Source organism: Ranitomeya imitator, chromosome 4 (assembly GCF_032444005.1).
Source record: "Ranitomeya imitator isolate aRanImi1 chromosome 4, aRanImi1.pri, whole genome shotgun sequence".
In the NCBI taxonomy this organism is placed as follows: Eukaryota; Metazoa; Chordata; class Amphibia; order Anura; family Dendrobatidae; genus Ranitomeya; species Ranitomeya imitator.
The window spans coordinates 608,088,248-608,102,636 of NC_091285.1; positions in this window are offsets into that span (position 1 = coordinate 608,088,248).

The following is a 14,389-nucleotide window of genomic DNA, read 5'->3' on the forward strand; positions in this document are numbered from 1 at the left end:
TAGACCAATAGAGAGCAAAAGAAGGTACAAATGTTAACAATATATACATTTATTTAATCATCACATATCAAATACATTAACATCAAATGACAAAAAACTATTAGTGCAAGAACAATTACATAACAATACCCTATACCTAGGGGAAGAATAGGATCGGCTGTGTATCATGAAAACACCGATGGGGCCAAATAACCACCCACAGTGTAAAGCACCACGACTGGGGGTAAAGCAGATTAACAGAAAGATTAAATCGTATCTACTTAGGACTATATAGTGTTATTTCTAAGTGTCACAATACACCAATACATGTCAGTTACCTAGAACCCATACATAGTACAGTGTATCAAGAGATATCAATAACCATGATGTATTAACATGGTGACTATAGGTAATAGTAACAAATGCCAATAACGCAACACATGTATTCAATAATACCAGAGTCCCTAAGGGATGCTCACCCTAAGATATACCCAAAGCTAGTCATTAGCAATAAAGTGATAAAAGTGCCTCCTAGATGGTCATCCAATATAGCGGTAAAAAGCACCATAAGAAGCTCATCATACCTGCAGTCATGGTGCAACCTGGATGGTGGTCCCGTAGCGAGGATCTAGGAGGGTGTACACCCAATAATCAGCCGTGTTGAGAATGTGGGCGATGCGGCAGTCGTTTCTCGGGCACTGCAGCATGAAATCAGCCATGTGCTGCAGACTGCCAACTGGCCAAGAAACGCTGTCCCCTGCTTGAGGCGTGATCTCTGCCTGCTCTGCATCAGCCCACCCTCGCTCTACATACTGACTACTAGAGCATTATGTACCTCCCTCCTCTGGACAGATGTCTACCTCCTCCATTGACTCATCCTCCTCACAAAGTGTCCCCTGCCTAGGCCTTTGTGAGGAACCACGTTGCACAGACTGTCCAGAAGCAGGTGGCATTTGTGACTCCTCATCCCCAACCTCTTCCACAACCTCATCCCTTAGCGCTTGCAGGGTTTTTTCAAGCAGGCAGGTAAGGGGGATAGTCATGCTGACTAGTGCATCATCACTCACCATCCGCGTGGAATCATCGACGGCACGCAAAACGTGGCAGATGTCCTTCACAGTGGCCCACTCAGTGGTTGTGAAGTCTGAACGGCGCGCAGTGCGTCTTTTTTGCACCTGATGCAGCTGGTACTCCATTACTGCTGGCTGCTGCTCACACAACCGCTCCAACATATGTAACGTTGAATTTCACCTGGTGGGTAGGTCACATATGATGCGATGTTCTGGAAGGCGGAATCGGCGCTGCAGAGCTGCAAGGCGTGATCTTGCCATGCTGGAATGCCGCAAGTGAGCGCACTCTATGCGGACCTTGTGCAGCAGTGCATCAAGATCCGGATAGTCCCTCAAAAAACTGCACGACCAAGTTGAGCACATGTGCCAGACAGGGGTTGTGAGTGAGGTTGCCTAGGCCCAGAGCTGCCACCAGATTTCGGCCATTGTCACCCACTACCATGCCTGGCCGGAGATTCGCTGGAACAAACCACACGTCGCTCTCCTGCTTGATGGCATTCCAGAGCTCCTGCGCTGTGTGGCTTCGATTCCCCAAATAAATTAATTTCAGTACGGCCTGTTAACGTTTGGCCACGGCTGTACTCATATCGGTTTTAACAGGTAAGCGTTCACAGGTCCATGTGGGGGTAGACTGATGGCTCCTGCAGCCGTGATTCAGAGGAGCTGGAGTATGAGGAGGAGTCAATGTGTACAGACTGGATTCCTGCAATCCTTGGAGTTGGCAGAACACGTACAGCGCCACTCTCAAGATCTGTATCCGGCTCCACAACATTTACCCAATGGGCAGTGAGGGAAAGGTATCGTCCCTGTCCATGGTGACTGGTCCACACATCGGTGGTAAGGTGGACCTTGCTACTGACGGCATTTAGTAGCGCATGTTTAATGTTTCCCTCCACATGCTTTTGCAGGGCAGGGACGGCTTTCCTGCTGAAATAAAAGCAGCTGGGCACGTATTGTGGGACTGCCAATGCCATGAAGTTACGGAAGGTGTCAGTCTCCACCAGCCTGAATGACGGCATTTCAAGGGACAGTAGTTTTGCAATGCCAGCATTCAGAGCCTGTGCTCGGGGGTGGTTTGCCGAGACTGGCCGCCTTTTCTCCCATGCCTGTGCTACAGATGGCTGTAGACTGGGCTGGGAGTGTGAGGATGACAGGGAATGTGGTGCTGTGGGTGGAATTACACTGGGTCTCTGGACAACAGTGCCAGAGGTTCTTCCATGGCGATCCTGTGAAGGAGCCGAACCAGGTGTGTGTGAGCTGGAGGAAGAGGCTACAACACGAGCTGAAGAGGTGGTAGGTGCCGCTGTAGGTTGGCCTAGGTCTTCAGTGTGTTTTTTAACTTCACCACGTGCTTGGTCCGCACATATTTCCACATATTTGTGGTATTGAGGTTGCTGACACTTTTCCCTCTTTTCACTTTCTGATGACACAGCTTGCATTTGACAAAGCAAATGTCATCTGCAACTGTCAAAAAAGGACCAGGCACCTTGGGAGCGCCCATTTTGGGTTTTGGAAGAGGCATGCTCCTAATGAGTGCCGAAGTGGAGGCTACAGGCAACGCAGTCTTCCCCCTCCCTCTCCCTCGTTTTTGGGCCGTTCGGGGAATCTCTTCCTCAGAGCTGCTCCCACCACCTTCCTCTACCTCACGCCATGATAGGTCAAGGACCTCATCATCTACACTACCCTCTTCCAACAACTGCTTGTCCTGGGTAGTCTCGGCAGCACAGTACGCACCAGAAGGTGGCACCTGAGTCTCATCATCAGATGCGTACTGAGGTGTGCTGACCATAGGCACTGGCCCACCTGTCTCTTCAGATTCAGAGAGACAAAGCAGTTGCGCATCACTGCATACTGCCTGTTTTTCAATTTCTCGAATGCTGCTTGGCTGGTCCCCTCTTTCCAAGCCAAGAGATTCAGAGAACAGAAGTAGAGATGGCTCCTGTCCTGGGCTCTCTGACTGCCTGGGCAATTTGGCAGGTGGTGATTAGACAGATGGGTGCTCTGCAGTGCTCTTGACCTGAGAGGATGTGGCACTAATTGAAGTTGATGCGTTAGTTGCCATCCATCCGACAACGGCTTCAATTTGTTTGTCCCGCAGCAGTGGGGTACGGAAAGCTCCTACAAAGCTGCGCATAAAGGACTGTTCCCTGGTAAAACTGGGGAATGCTGAGACACTGGTGCCCGCAGCAGGCACAGAATCCCCACGTCCTCTCCCTGCAGAAACTCCACGACCACGTGACTTACTCCCTGCCTTCTTCATCTTGGTAGACTGATAGAGATAGGCAGAAAAGTACTAAGGGCTTAGTGTGCTTATTCCTGAACAGCTGCTAACAGGTATAAGAAACACTAATTTTATAAAGTGTGGACTAGACTTTAATATGAGGTAATGTGGCCTTACACAACTGTAAAGTGGAGTGTTTGGTGAACTTTATTTAGGGTTTTGTTTTTTAAAAAAAATAAATGGATGTGCCCAAAGATGTAAAACCGATAGTATCACAAACTTTTTGCACCTATTGCAATGCAGGAAGGTAACCTACAATGCAATAGATGGGACTCCAAAAAATAGGCTAATACTAATCTGGCTGGGGCTGCAGGGCACAAGGCTGCAGAAAGGCTCCTCTATCTACTCCTATCTAGTGCACGAAATCTAGCTGGATACGTATGGAAACACACCACTAATAGGAGAAATCAGGAAAAATGGGCTGCACTGATGAAAAAAAGGACAATGTATGAGTGTTATGATCTGGTGGCCTAGGAGCAGCATGAGACGGACTCCGGAGAAGGTGGTCCCTGTACTGACCGCAAACCCTGAACCTAGCAGCGCAACTAGAAGTAGCCATGGGGGGGTACCTAACACTCCCTAGACCCCTCGGCACAGCCTAAGATCTAACTACCCCTAAAGACAGAAACAGGAAATCTATCTTGCCTCAGAGAAAATCCCCAAAGGATAGATAGCCCCCCACAAATATTGACTGTGAGAGGAGAGGGAAATCAGATTTTAGCATAGGAGGCCATACTAGCTAAAAAGAAAGAATAGAACAGAGTACTATGCGGTCAGTATAAAAACACTAGAAAATATCCACCACAGATAATACGAATCACCACATCTGACTAAAGACATGGGGGGTATATCTGCATCTCCAGAGAAATAGCTAGGCTGCAAAAAAACCTTCACAGACTAAGCTGGACAAGACAAAAACATGAAAATGCACAGAACTATAAGGTCCACAGCAGGTGGACAGCAAAAACAAAGCCAGGACTTATCTTTGTAGAAAAGCACAGCAAACTGGAGAGACCAGCAGGGAAGTGAATCCTTCAAAAACAATGGACAACTGGCACTGACTAAAGGATCCTGCAAAGCTATATACCCCAGTCAGTTTTGCAATTAGTAGATACACCTGTCCACTCCTGCAGTCCAGGCACAACTGCATTACCCTCTACAACCACCGGAGGGAGCCCAAAAGCTGAATTCACAACAGTACCCCCCCCTTTGAGGGAGGGGTCACCGAACCCTCACCAGAGCCCCCAGGCCGATCAGGATGAGCCCGATGAAAGGCACGAACCAAATCAACGGCATGGACATCAGAGGCAGAAACCCAAGAATTATCCTCCTGGCCATAACCCTTCCACTTGACAAGGTACTGAAGCTTCCACCTCGAAAAACGAGAATCCAAAATCTTCTCAACAACATATTCCAACTCCCCATCGACCAATATAGGGGCCGGAGGATCAACAGAGGGAACAACGGGCTCCACATATTTCCGCAACAAAGATCTATGGAAGACATTATGATTAGCAAAAGAGGCCGGAAGCGCCAGGTGAAAGGACACCGGATTAATAATCTCAGAAATCCTATAAGGACCAATAAATTGAGGCTTAAACTTAGGGGAAGAAACCTTCATAGGAACATGACGGGAAGATAACCAAACCAGATCACCAACCCGAAGCCGGGAACCAACACACCGACGACGATTAGCAAACCGCTGAGCCTCCTCCTGAGACAGCACCAAATTGTCCACCACATAAGCCCAAATCTGCTGCAACCTGTCGACCACAGAATCCACACCAGGAAGGTCAGAAGGCTCAACCTGCCCAGAAGAAAAACGAGGATAAAATCCAAAATTACAAAAAAAAGGCGAAACCAAAGTAGCCGAACTAGCCCGATTATTAAGGGCAAACTCGGCCAATGGCAAAAAAGCCACCCAATCATCCTGATCAGCAGACACAAAGCATCTCAAATAGGTCTCCAAGGTCTGATTAGTTCGCTCAGTCTGGCCATTTGTCTGAGGATGAAATGCAGAAGAAAAAGACAAATCAATGCCCAGCTTGGCACAAAAGGCCCTCCAAAACCTAGAAACAAACTGGGAACCTCTGTCGGACACAATATTCTCCGGAATACCATGCAAACATTCCACATGCTGAAAAAACAACGGAACCAAATCAGAAGAAGAAGGCAATTGAGGCAAAGGCACCAAATGAACCATCTTAGAAAATCGGTCACAGACAACCCAGATAACCGACATTCTTTGGGAAACAGGAAGATCGGAAATAAAATCCATAGAAATATGCGTCCAAGGTCTCTCAGGGACCGGCAATGGCAAAAGCAACCCACTAGCGCGGGAACAGCAAGGCTTAGCCCGCGCACAAATCCCACAGGACTGCACAAAAGAACGCACATCCCGTGACAAAGAAGGCCACCAAAAGGACCTACTAACCAAATCTCTGGTACCAAAAATCCCAGGATGGCCAGCCAACACAGAACAATGAACCTCAGAAATCACTTTACTAGTCCATCTATCAGGAACAAACAGTTTCCCCACAGGACAGCGGTCAGGCTTATCAGCCTGAAATTCCTGAAGAACCCGTCGCAAATCAGGGGAGATGGCAGAAAATGCTGACCGGCTCAAGAACCCCAGGGGAATCAGGAAAAAAACTCCTAGAGAGGGCATCCGCCTTAACATTCTTAGTACCAGGAATGTACGAGACCACAAAATCAAAACGGGAAAAAAACAGGGACCATCGAGCCTGTCTAGGATTCAGCCGTTTGGCAGACTCGAGGTAAATCAGATTCTTATGATCGGTCAGGACCACAATACGGTGCTTGGCCCCCTCAAGCCAATGTCGCCACTCCTCAAATGCCCACTTCATAGCCAACAACTCCCGATGGCCGACATCATAATTGCGTTCTGCAGGCGAAAACTTCCGAGAAAAGAAGGCACACGGTTTCATCAAGGAACCATCAGAATTCCTCTGAGACAAAACGGCCCCTGCCCCAATCTCAGACGCGTCAACCTCAACCTGAAATGGAAGAGAAACATCTGGCTGACGCAACACAGGGGCAGGAGTAAATCGGCGTTTAAGCTCCTGAAAGGCAGAAACAGCCGCGGAGGACCAATTCGTCACATCAGCGCCTTTCTTGGTCAAATCGGTTAGAGGTTTAACCACACTGGAGAAGTTGGCAATGAAATGACGATAAAAATTAGCAAAGCCCAAGAATTTCTGAAGGCTCCTCACAGATGTGGGCTGAATCCAATCATGAATGGCCTGAACCTTAACCGGATCCATTTCTATAGATGAGGGAGAAAAAATGAAACCCCAAAAAGAAACCTGCACTCCAAAGAGGCACTTTGACCCCTTCACAAATAAAGCATTATTACGGAGGATCTGAAATACCATCCTGACCTGTTTCACATGAGACTCCCAATCATTGGAAAAAAATCAAAATATCATCCAAATATACAACCATGAATTTATCAAGATAACTCCGAAAGATATCATGCATGAAGGATTGGAACACAGATGGGGCATTAGAGAGTCCGAATGGCATCACAAGGTATTCAAAATGGCCTTCGGGCGTATTAAATGCAGTTTTCCATTCGTCACCCTGCTTGATACGAATAAGATTATATGCCCCTCGAAGGTCAATCTTAGTAAACCAGCTAGCCCCCTTAATCCTAGCAAACAAATCAGTAAGCAAAGGCAAGGGGTATTGAAATTTAACCGTGATCTTATTCAAGAGGCGATAATCAATACAGGGTCTCAAGGAGCCATCCTTCTTGGCAACAAAAAAGAACCCCGCTCCCAACGGTGAAGAAGATGGCCGAATATGCCCTTTCTCCAAAGACTCCTTAATATAGCTCCGCATGGCGGTATGTTCAGGCACAGACAGGTTGAAAAGTCGGCCCTTAGGGAACTTACAACCTGGAATCAAGTCAATAGCACAATCACAGTCCCTATGCGGTGGAAGGGAACTGGATTTGGGCTCATCGAATACATCCTGGAAGTCAGACAAAAACTCAGGAACTTCAGAAGAGGGGGAAGAGGAAATTGACATCAAAGGAACCTGATCATGAACCCCCTGACAACCCCAACTAGCCACAGACATGGATTTCCAATCTAACACCGGATTATGTAGCTGCAACCATGGAAAACCCAGCATAATATCATCATGCAAATTATTCAACACCAGAAAACGACAATCTTCCTGATGGGCTGGCCCCATGCACATGGTCAGCTGTGTCCAAAACTGAGGTTTATTTTTAGCCAACGGTGTAGCATCAATGCCCCTCAAAGGAATAGGGTTCTGCAAAGGCTGCAAGGGAAAACCACAACGTCTGGCAAATTCTAAGTCCATTAAGTTCAGAGCGGCGCCTGAATCCACAAATGCCATGACAGAAATTGATGATAATGAGCAGATCAAGGTCACAGATAACAGAAATTTAGGTTGTATAGTACTGATGGCAACAGAACTAGCGATTCTCTTTGTACGCTTAGGGCAATAATAATAATAATAATAATAATTTTTATTTATATAGCGCCAACATATTCCGCAGCGCTTTACAAATTATAGAGGGGACTTGTACAGACAATAGACATTACAGCATAACAGAAATACAGTTCAAAACAGATACCAGGAGGAGTGAGGGCCCTGCTCGCAAGCTTACAAACTATGGGGAAAAGGGGAGACACGAGAGGTGGATGGTAACAATTGCTTTAGTTATTCGGACCAGCCATAGTGTAAGGCTCAGGTGTTCATGTAAAGCTGCATGAACCAGTTCACTGCCTAAGTATGTAGCAGTACAGACACAGAGGGCTAATACTGCATAAAGTGTATGAGAACATGATGCGAGGAACCTTTTTTTTTTTTTTTTATTATAAATAGGCCACACAGGGATCGTTAGGTTAATGCATTGAGGCGATAGGCCAGTCTGAACAAATGAGTTTTTAGGGCACGCTTAAAACTGGGGGGATTGGGGATTAATCGTATTAACCTAGGTAGTGCATTCCAAAGAATCGGCGCAGCACGTGTAAAGTCTTGGAGACGGGAGTGGGAGGTTCTGATTATTGAGGATGCTAACCTGAGGTCATTAGCGGAGCAATCAGAAATAACATGAGCAGAATCGCCGCAGTAAAAACACAACCTATTCTGACGCCTGAATGTTTGACGTTCAGCTCTAGACAAAATCCTATCACACTGCATAGGCTCAGGGCTCCACTCAGAGGACAACGCCACAGTGTGCACAACTCTGCGCTCGCGCAAGCGCCGATCAATCTGAATGGCCAGAGACATAGAATCACTCAGACCAGCAGGCATGGGGAACCCCACCATAACATCTTTAACGGATTCAGAAAGACCCTTTCTGAAAATTGCCGCCAAGGCATCCTCATTCCATTTAGTCAGTACAGACCATTTTCTAAATTTCTGGCAATACGATTCTGCCGCTTCTTGACCTTGACACAGGGCTAACAAGATTTTCTCAGCCTGATCCACAGAATTAGGCTCATCATACAACAACCTCAATGCCTGAAAGAACGAATCAACATTAAGCAAAGCAGGATTGCCAGATTCCAGGGAAAATGCCCAATCCTGTGGGTCACCACGCAGCAGAGATATGATGATTTTAACCTGCTGAATAGGATCACCAGAAGACCGGGGTCTTAATGCAAAAAACAGTTTACAGTTATTTTTGAAACTCAAAAATTTGGATCTGTCACCAAAGAATAAATCAGGAGTGGGAATCTTAGGTTCTAAGTCTGAACAATGAAATCTGAAATACCCTGTACCCTAGCAGCAAGCTGATCCGCCCGAGAAACTAACTCCTGAACATTCATGTTAATACTAGATTCCGTAGCCACCCAGAGGTAAAGAGAGAGGAAAATTCCAAACAGGCTAAGGAAAAAAAAAATGGCTCAAAAGCTTCCCTCCCTTCTTCTGAGATGCAATTAACTCATTGTGGGCCAGTTGTACTGTTATGATCTGGTGGCCTAGGAGCAGCATGAGACGGACTCCGGAGAAGGTGGTCCCTGTACTGACCGCAAACCCTGAACCTAGCAGCGCAACTAGAAGTAGCCGTGGGGGGTACCTAACACTCCCTAGACCCCTCGGCACAGCCTAAGATCTAACTACCCCTAAAGACAGAAACAGGAAATCTATCTTGCCTCAGAGAAAATCCCCAAAGGATAGATAGCCCCCCACAAATATTGACTGTGAGAGGAGAGGGAAATCACATACGCAGATATGAAATCAGATTTTAACATAGGAGGCCATACTAGCTAAAAAGAAAGAATAGAACAGAGTACTATGCGGTCAGTATAAAAACACTAGAAAATATCCACCACAGATAATACAAATCACCACATCTGACTAAAGACATGGGGGGTATATCTGCATCTCCAGAGAAATAGCTAGGCTGCAAAAAATCCTTCACAGACTAAGCTGGACAAGACAAAAACATGAAAATGCACAGAACTATAAGGTCCACAGCAGGTGGGCAGCAAAAACAAAGCCAGGACTTATCTTTGTAGAAAAGCACAGCAAACTGGAGAGACCAGCAGGGAAGTGAATCCTTCAAAAACAATGGACAACTGGCACTGACTAAAGGATCCTGCAAAGCTATATACCCCAGTCAGTTTTGCAATTAGTAGATACACCTGTCTACTCCTGCAGTCTAGGCACAACTGCATTACCCTCTACAACCACCGGAGGGAGCCCAAAAGCTGAATTCACAACAATGAGGCAGTGATGCACACTGAGCGGACTTCAGTGAAAAGAGGGAGACACAAAAGCGCAAATAGGGTCTTATCAAACGTTACACAAAGTTGCCCACCAAGAGAACTACTCACCTGGTGAGATTAAAGGAAGGACATATATTAATGGCAGCTGCTGCAGATCCACAGGTCAGTGCAGGACCTGATTGAAGCACACACTTAGGAGAAAAAAGGATCATCCCCGCGCTGCCGCAAGAAGAATTTCAAAAATTGTAGAGATTTCAACGTGGTTTATTCTACGCATTTCAGGGTTCAGATGATTACTTCATCAGGACATACCACAAATATTGTACCATATTTGTACAATATTTGTACAATATTTGTGGTATGTCCTGATAAATGGGTCATGTGAACCATGAAACGCGTAGAATAAACCACGTTGAACCCTCTACAATTTTTGAAATTATTCTTGCGGCAGAGCGGGGATTATCCTTTTTTCCCCTATCTAAGTGTGAGCGGACTACAACCAGATGTGGCTGCAGAACACACTGCAGCGAGAGCTGCACTCACACACACAGACCTTGCAGACAGCCGTGAATGGCGCTGCAAGGCTACAGAAAAGCTCCTCTATCTACTCCTATATAGTGCATGCAATCTAGCTGGATACGGATGGAAACACACCACTAATAGGAGAAATCAGGAAAAATGTGCAGCTACATTAACCCCTTCATGACCCAGCCTATTTTGACCTTAAAGACCTTGCCGTTTTTTGCAATTCTGACCAGTGTCCCTTTATGAGGTAATAACTCAGGAACGCTTCAACGGATCCTAGCGGTTCTGAGATTGTTTTTTCGTGACATATTGGGCTTCATGTTAGTGGTAAATTTAGGTCAATAAATTCTGCGTTTATTTCTGATAAACACGGAAATTTGGCGAAAATTTTGAAAATTTCGCAATTTTCACATTTTGAATTTTTATTCTGTTAAACCAGAGAGATATGTGACACAAAATAGTTAATAAATAACATTTCCCACATGTTTACTTTACATCAGCACAATTTTGGAAACAAAATTTTTTTTTGTTAGGAAGTTATAAGGGTTAAAATTTGACCAGCGATTTGTCATTTTTACAACGAAATTTACAAAACCATTTTTTTTAGGGACCACCTCACATTTGAAGTCAGTTTGAGGGGTCTATATGGCTGAAAATACCCAAAAGTGACACCATTCTAAAAACTGCACCCCTCAAGGTACTCAAAACCACATTCAAGAAGTTTATTAACCCTTCAGGTGCTTCACAGCAGCAGAAGCAACATGGAAGGAAAAAATGAACATTTAACTTTTTAGTCACAAAAATTATCTTTTAGCAACAATTTTTTTATTTTCCCAATGGTAAAAGGAGAAACTGAACCACGAAAGTTGTTGTCCAATTTGTCCTGAGTACGCTGATACCTCATATGTGGGGGTAAACCACTGTTTGGGCGCACGGCAGGGCTTGGAAGGGAAGGAGCGCCATTTGACTTTTTGAATCAAAAATTGGCTCCACTCTTTAGCGGACACCATGTCACGTTTGGAGAGCCCCCGTGTGCCTAAAAATTGGAGCTCCCCCACAAGTGACCCCATTTTGGAAACTAGACATCCCAAGGAACTTATCTAGATGCATAGTGAGCACTTTGAACCGCCAGGTACTTCACAAATTGATCCGTAAAAATGAAAAAGTACTTTTTTTTCACAAAAAAATTATTTTAGCCTCAATTTTTTCATTTTCACATGGGCAACAGGATAAAATGGATCCTAAAATGTGTTGGGCAATTTCTCCTGAGTACACCAATACCTCACATGTGGGGGAAAACCACTGTTTGGGCACATGGTAAGGCTCGGAAGGGAAGGAGCGCCATTTGACTTTTTGAATGAAAAATTATTTCCATCGTTAGCGGACACCATGTCGCGTTTGGATAGCTCCTGTGTGCCTAAACATTGGCGCTCCCCCACAAGTGACCCCATTTTGGAAACTAGACCCCCCAAGGAACTTATTTAGATGCCTAGTAAGCACTTTAAACCCTCAGGTGCTTCACAAATTGATCTGTAAAAATGAAAAAGTACTTTTTTTTCACAAAAAAATTCTTTTCGCCTCAATTTTTTCATTTTCATATGGGCAGTAGGATAAAATGGATCATAAAATTTGTTGGGCAATTTCTCCCGAGTACGTCGATACCTCATATGTGGGGGTAAACCACTGTTTGGGCACTCGGCAGGGCTCGGAAGGGAAGGCGCGCCATTTGACTTTTTGAATGGAAAATTAGCTCCAATTGTTAGCGGACACCATGTCGCGTTTGGAGAGCCCCTGTGTGCCTAAACATTGGAGCTCCCCCACAAGTGACCCGATTTTGGAAACTAGACCCCCCAAGGAACTTATCTAGATGCATATTGAGCACTTTAAACCCCCAGGTGCTTCACAGAAGTTTATAACGCAGAGCCATGAAAATAAAAAATAATTTTTCTTTCCTCAAAAATGATTTTTTAGCCTGGAATTTCCTATTTTGCCAAGGATAATAGGAGAAATTGGACCCCAGTAATTGTTGCGCAGTTTGTCTTGAGTATGCTGGTACCCCATATGTGGGGGTAAACCACTGTTTGGGCACACTTCAGGGCTCGGAAGTGAGGGAGCACCATTTGACTTTTTGAATACGAGATTGGCTGGAATCAATGGTGGCGCCATGTTGCGTTTGGAGACCCCTGATGTGCCTAAACAGTGGAAACCCCTCAATTCTACCTCCAACACTAACCCCAACACACCCCTAACCCTAATCCCAACTGTAGCCATAACCCTAATCACAACCCTAACTCCAACACACCCCTAACCCCAACACACCCCTAACCCTAACCACAACCCTAATTCCAACCCTAACCCTAAGGCTATGTGCCAACGTTGCGGATTCGTGTGAGATATTTCCGCACCATTTTTGAAAAATCCGCGGGTAAAAGGCACTGCGTTTTACCTGCGGATTTTCAGCGGATTTCCAGTGTTTTTTGTGCGGATTTCACCTGCGGATTCCTATTGAGGAACAGGTGTAAAACGCTGCGGAATCCGCACAAAGAATTGACATGCTGCGGAAAATACAACGCAGCGTTCCCGCGCGGTATTTTCCGCACCATGGGCACAGCGGATTTGGTTTTTCATATGTTTACATGGTACTGTAAACCTGATGGAACACTGCTGCGAATCCGCAGCCAAATCTGCACCGTGTGCACATAGCCTAATTCTAAAGGTATGTGCACACGCTGCGGAAAACGCTGCGGATCCGCAGCAGTTTCCCATGAGTTTACAGTTCAATGTAAACCTATGGGAAACAAAAATCGCTGTACACATGCTGCAGAAAAACTGCACGGAAACACAGCGGTTTACATTCCGCAGCATGTCACTTCTTTGTGCGGATTCCGCAGCGGTTTTACAACTGCTCCAATAGAAAATCGCTGTTGTAAAACCGCAGTGAAATGCGCAGAAAAAAACACGGTAAATCCGCCATAAATCCGCAGCGGTTTAGCACTGCGCATTTATCAAATCCGCAGCGGAAAAATCCGCAGAGGACCAGAATACGTGTGCACATACCGAAACCCTAACCCTAGCCCTAACCCTACCCCTAACCCTACCCCTAACCCTAGCCCTAACCCTAGCCCTAACCCTAGCCCTAACCCTACCCCTAACCCTAACCCTAACCCTACCCCTAACCCTACCCCTAACCCTAACCCTATTCTAACATTAGTGGAAAAAAAAAATTTCTTTATTTTTTTATTGTCCCTACCTATGGGGGTGACAAGGGGGGGGGGGGGGTCATTTATTATTTTTTTTATTTTGATCACTGAGATAGATTATATCTCAGTGATCAAAATGCACTTTGGAACGAATCTGCCGGCCGGCAGATTCGGCGGGCGCACTGCGCATGCGCCCGCCATTTTGGAAGATGGCGGCGCCCAGGGAGAAGACGGACGGGACCCCGGCTGGATCGGTAAGTATGATGGGGTGGGGGGGGACCACGGGGGGGGATCGGAGCACGGGGGGGGGGGAATCGGAGCGCGGGAGGGGTGGAACGGAGCACGGAGGGCATGGAACGGAGCACGGGGGGGCTGGAATGGAGCACGGGGGGGTGGAACGGAGCACCGGGGGGGGGGGGTGGATCGGAGTGCAGGGGGGGTGATTGGAGCACGGGGGGGTGATTGGAGCACGGGGGGAGCGGACAAGAGCACGGGGGGGAGCGGAGCACAGGACGGAGGGGAGCCGGAGCAGTGTACCGGACAGATCGGGGGGCTGGGGGGGCAATCGGAGGGGTGGGGTGGGGGCACATTAGTATTTCC